At 44.7% G+C, this 6,000-nt stretch overlaps 1 protein-coding gene across 3 annotated transcripts in view; it reads right to left on the reverse strand.

Annotated features, from left to right (window-relative positions):
• LOC144121754 (uncharacterized) overlaps positions 1–1,996 on the reverse strand; it is a 65,568-nt gene extending 63,572 nt beyond the window's left edge. For 2 of the 3 annotated variants that reach the window (XM_077655124.1, XM_077655120.1), the window contains exon 1: positions 1,916–1,996. The gene's annotated coding sequence lies outside the window, so the exon portion shown is untranslated. The remainder of the gene's footprint in view (positions 1–1,915) is intronic. The other variant, XM_077655123.1, reaches the window with a different exon arrangement.
• Between the last annotated feature and the right edge of the window lie 4,004 nt (positions 1,997–6,000).

The following is a 6,000-nucleotide window of genomic DNA, read 5'->3' on the forward strand; positions in this document are numbered from 1 at the left end:
CTCTGTGGCACGTGAATAATAATAATAATTTGGTTTTTGGGAAAAGAAAATGTCGCAGTATCGGTCTCATATATCGTTGGACACCTGAACCGCGCCGTAATGGAAGGGAGAAAGGAGGGAGTGAAAGAAGAAAGCAAGAAAGAGGTGCCGTACTGGAGGGCTCCGGAATAATTTCGACCACCTGGGACTGTGGCACGTGAACAGGCCCAATATGTGTGTGTGTTATTAGGGTAGGCGTCGCATTACTGACAGCAGGGGTGGGTAGAAAGCTAGAGTACGTGGTGGTTGTAAAGGTCACATGGTAGATAGTTTTTCTGCGCTTGTCTGATGAAACCGGCCAGTAAGATGTAGAAGAGGGGGAGGAAGGAAGCGGCGGGGGTATCCTAGTACTTTAAGTCTTCCTCTTCGGTGTTTTCGGTCCACAGTCCGCTCATTATTGGGCTTGTAATCATCCGGCAAAAGAGAAGGGTTGCTCGAGATGAGCGCTATCGGTGCCCTACAATTTTATCAACTGGCCTACAGCTGCAACCGTCTAAGCTGTGGGTTTAAGCAGTAAAGAAATGCGAAAAATAATTGCCGTGCGCAAGCTTCCTTATTTGCTTCTTGTCCTGTTTACTAGTTACTGCCTATTATAACAATGTCAGTCAATTATGCCCACTAAATTAAACGACTGCTAAATTAAGAAATAATTGCTGATAATTAACTCGCTAAACAGCAATCTCTACTTCTGAGGAGCCTCCAAACGGAGTTGTGCGACCAGGCATACAAAAATTAGAGGATTGCACTTAAGTCTGCGGAAATGCGAAAGCCTTTCCCTTACTTCTCTTTCTCCCTCAATTTTTCATCATTATTATTATCTTTACTGCTTGAACTTTTTTTTCCTTTTTATTTATGTTATTTCTATTTTACTTTTATTCTTTGTTTCCTTCTTTTATACTAAGTAAGCCTTACATCGCATTTACATCGTTTTTCATGGAATCAGTCACAAAACCTGCGTCAAACGCAGCTTCATTTTCATTAATTAAATTTAGTTAACTAATTGCAATTAATCGACCAAATTTCTCACATTTCAAGGTCTACTCAAGCACTACCTAACACAGTGAAACCGTTGCACATTTATCTCAACAGAACGACACAAACGTGCGGACACTTCTTGCTTACGCGACATAACAATATAATGCTTTTGCATTAAAACGGGTATATCGTTTCACTGTGAATAAAAACGGTGCTTGTTCAAACCAACACTGAGAAAACATGTCACTTTGCCCACTTAGAGAGCACGCTAGGTATTCTGAGTACTTCTTTGTAGGACGGGCGCACTTCAGCTGAATGCGTGGAGATTGAGAGCGACGCTTTCATTGCTTCGCATTTTATTGACAGGCTATCCATCGAAGCCGCAATACCCTCAATGGCTTTTCCTTGCTTCCCGGTGTGCTCTGATACTGAATTACTTTGTACACTCGGTTTCTGTATCGCTTCACGGAGCTGGCATTCTTGCAAACTAAGTTTGTAAATCTTCTCAACGGACGCGAGGACAGCATTTATAGGTTCTTGAATATTCATTTACTTCACTTTTATTATCAATCGCGGTGTCGGAATCGTGGTCTTAAGCAGACTATGATAATGCACACGCAAGGCACACCGAAACAGATCTGTTTAGCTAACTCAATACCTTTTTTTGGTTTGCAAGCACGTACTGAACATTTCCCGAAGTGATATAAATGGTCATTAGAGTTGCTGCCTTTTAAACCGCTGTTTTGCAACAACTGCGAGTAAATATAACATCCGTGAAAAGAAAGCAAAACACATAAGAAGGCACCCATAGCGTACGCAGATTCGGGACGTGTTAAATCAGAGTCGGGTAAAGTGGAAAATTTTGATGGAGTAATGCGGAATTTGAATAAAAACTTCTTACCTGGAGCGAGGCTGTTAGCGTTAGCATGTCGATCTGCACTTCGTCTGACTGCCGGAAGAGCGTATCAGCGTATAATTTCTCGTGCGGCCAGTCTCCCGGTCGCGGACCTGAGGATCTCGCTTATCTCTGATAAGCTGGACGAACAAACATATCTTATCGAAAGACTGACGTTGAGTCCCTGACCATTATCAACACAAACAGAATGATAACGCCAGTTCTGAGAATAGATGCGACTTATCGTTCCTGAAGTTTTCGTTTAGCACCCAACAAAGCGCTCGAAACCGTGGAGCACTGCGCTATCAGGGAAGGTTTTACAAGAGCCAGGGTATACGCTGTCCAAGTAAACATGCACATCTATCACGCTGAAAGGACAAGGGCGTTTAGGTTATTCTTTCCTGGTTTCAGAGTTTTTTTTTTAGTTTTCACATAAATTTGCACCGTTATAAGGATGATCTTACGGGAGTAGTCAGGCACTAATATGCTTTGCGGGTGAACATGCTGTGCATAATATTTCCTCAGTATATTTGTTGACCTTTTAGTACTTTTCTCTACAATTCAGTATATATCAGATGCTTCAGGGGAGTCCGTTACTAATATTTAAAACTATGTTTTTTGATGTGAAGAGAAGCTATTTACGCACAGTGATGCAATGCTGGCGGACGTCAAAAACAGGCGAGTCATGGCGACTAGCAAAATGATTGTCTAAAATATATTCGCCAACTTTTTATCGATAATTCGTTAGTAATAGCCATATCAGTGTTTAGAATTTCAAAAACGCGACTACCCTCACCGCTGTGGCTCAGCAAATTTGAGCCATTTCTCGCGCCCTTCCAAAACCGCGCGCCTGAGGGCACCGCAAAGCGACGTCCATCAAAATGCGTCATCCCGTGGTGACGTACCACGTGACAATCGCTGTGCCGCTCGCTCTGGTGCAGTGAATCGGCGAGGAACGGTGAGCACTGCAGCTTATTCAGGCATTGCCACCGCGGTGGCTCAGTGGGTGGGTGGGTAACTCAGCGGGCCACCACGGTGGCCCGAAAGACGCGGGTTCGATCCCGGCCGCGGCGGTCGAATTTCGGTGGAGGCGAAATTCTAGAGGCCCGTGTACTGTGCGATGTCAGTGCACGTTCAAGAACCCCAGTGGGTCGAAATTACCGGAGCCCTACACTACGGCGTCCCTCATAGCCTGAGTCGCTTTGGGACGTTAAACACCCTTAAACCAAACCTTATTCAGAGATTATCACAGTTTTGCAACATAAGATATCGTAGAGGGCTGTTACATGAATATTTGCACGCTAACGAGATATAAGACCCGCTAAGCGTCACTGCATGAGTTTTCTGGTGGTATGGAAGCAGAGAGTGCATGGGAGCATGGTGTTTCCAGCTGTAGTGGAACGCTTGCTGAACCATGACAGAACAGTGCTTATCTGGCACCAAGCCTATATTTCTAAAATGACAACTTGCTTGATGGGCCGGTGTGAATACGTGGCGCTGTTCGTTACAAAACACCGCCCTGAGCGCACATGACTAGCGGGCACATTTGAAAATCGAAGAGTTTCGTGCAGGACTGTCATTGTAAATGCGGGCTTTATTGCGGCGTGCATGTGTGGCTTTGTTAAACACCCACAGACACTGGGGGGTGGGTGATATAACGATTTTATTCCAGTTGCATTTAGTTCTGATCGTCTTCCATTTCCTCACTTTCTCTGGAACCAGTGAGACGGATGGATGGCAGGAATTGAGTAGAATCGGACGAATATTATCCTAGCCGACATGCATTCATTAGATGCCTTCCTTGAAAGGCATGAAAATTTGTTGCAAAGAAGTAGATACAACCACATCTTGCCAGCGAACTCGCCGCACAGTAATGTTAATTTCTCCGAGAACATAGTGCGCGGAAAAAGGTGACCCAAATATTTCGCGCGTTCCACTTGTGCTCACGATCATAAGTCTATATTCCTACTTAGTTCAGCACTCGGTTAGTACGTTTATGAGCGCGGGAAAAGTTCAGTAGGACGCAGCTTTATAATTTGAAACTTAAGCGACCATGAATGGCAAATATTTCTACGAAACTTTCTGAGCAGCAGCATGAGAACATTCTTTGAGGCTGGTTGTACATATTTGAACGGATTTCCAGGGTTTCTTTGTTCTCGTCTTGCTGCTCTAGAAATCCGACCATCGTGAGAAATTCATAATCGCTGAGTTTATCTCACGTGCATTACAGAACAGCACAAAAGACGTGAGATCACAGAAAGAAAGACAAAGGACAAGCACTTTCCTATGTATCCTATATGTCTTTCTTTCTCTGGCCCCTCATCTTTTGTGCGGATTTACAATGAACCAATATACCAACTAGTCCAAATCAATCTTTTGCTCACGTGATCTTCTACTTTTCTCCATCACCCGTTGTACGGAAGGCTTCACCGTTGTTTCGATAAATTATAAATTCTCGCCGAAGCGCGTGTCGACCGTACAACGCTCTGCTCTGATGCCAGCCGTTTTCAGACGCCGGAGAGCGATCTTTTTCCTTGTATTTCGTTTCCTTTTACACCTTCGAGATAAGAGGCTGTTTGGCTCACACGAGATCCCCACCACAGATAAACAAGTGCGTGTTTATCATAACATTTTAAAACAAGCGTGATTCTACCAAGGCTGACCCCGGCAGCAGTCTTCCGTAAAGTAACGCACTCTTCCGTAGTGCTCTGTCTGTTGAGGCGCCCCATCCAGGATTTGAAAAGCGCCAGTACACGAGTGCGCATATTTGCTTCTGCCTAAGTATTTCCAAATTTGAGTTCACAAGCGTGCTGCACTATGAAGACACCGCAAGCTGCTCCGGAGGCCGAGCACTGGGACAAAAATGTACTTCCGTTGCAGACATTCACCCGCCGCGGTGGCTCAGTGGTTAGGGCGCTCGACTACTGATACGGAGTTCCCGTGTTCGAACCCGGCCGCAGCGGCTGCGTTTTTATGGAGGAAAAACGCTAAGGCGCCCGTGTGCTGTGCGATGTCAGTGCACGTTAAAGATCCCCAAGTGGTCGAAATTATTCCGGAGCCCTCCACTACGGCACCTCTCTATTCCTTTCGTCTTTCACTCCCTCCTTTACCCTTCTCTTACGGCGCGGTTCAGGTGTCCAACGATATATGAGACAGATACGGCGCCATTTCCTTTCCCCCCAAAACCAATTATTATTATATGGCGCGGTTCGGGTGCCCAATGATATATGAGACAGATACTGCGCCATTTCCTTTCCACAAAAACCAATTGTTATTATTATTATTGCAGACATTCACAAACACCACTGCACGAGCTTCTCCAGCACTTGAAATCATGATAACGAGACTACGGAAGTGCCAGCGTTGGAATTTCATTTGCATTCCAGTTGAAAGCGTGCTAATCGTTATGCATGGTACGCAGACCCTTTGTTTTCAGAAGACAATGATTTGCTTCTGATCTATCACGTTCCTTTCCAATATAAATTGAATGCACCCTATTGAGCTGATAAGCAGTTTGATTTATCTGACAGCAAGCGTCGCCGATAAAACTTAGTGACGCACGAGGAGCGCCCCTTGCACAATGTATTTTATTCTGAATGCAACACGAAACTTATCGAATGATCGCAAGTAGAACAGCACCACAACAGTGACGAGATAGATGTAGTCGGATCGCTGCACTTACCGTGACCGTATACGTTCCAATAAAGTTATTGATTCACTAAAGAGTACAATTTTAAGTTCAAGCATTGAGCGAAATGTGAATTACAATATGACGCTGCAATAAAATAACTACACTGTTTGTACCACTCTTTCAGCGATCAGGACTATATGCTGCAAATTCATGCATGATGCTTGCCTTGTGTGCTGGAAGAGTAAGCGAACAGTACAGAATCGATTAGTTGATTCAAACGTCTTCGCCCAAGAATAAATAGGGGTGAGCGAGTCGCATAATTCAGCAGCCCACTCAATTCCGAAAAAAAAAGCACCATTCATAGAATACTGAGGACCAGCATGTTCAACGAAAGGGTCATAGCAGGGGTCTTATACCCCTGTCACACGGGCATTTCGAGGGCCCTCGAACCGATAGTCTA

The sequence above is a fragment of the Amblyomma americanum genome, chromosome 2 (genome assembly GCF_052857255.1).
Source record: "Amblyomma americanum isolate KBUSLIRL-KWMA chromosome 2, ASM5285725v1, whole genome shotgun sequence".
NCBI classification, from domain to species: Eukaryota; Metazoa; Arthropoda; class Arachnida; order Ixodida; family Ixodidae; genus Amblyomma; species Amblyomma americanum.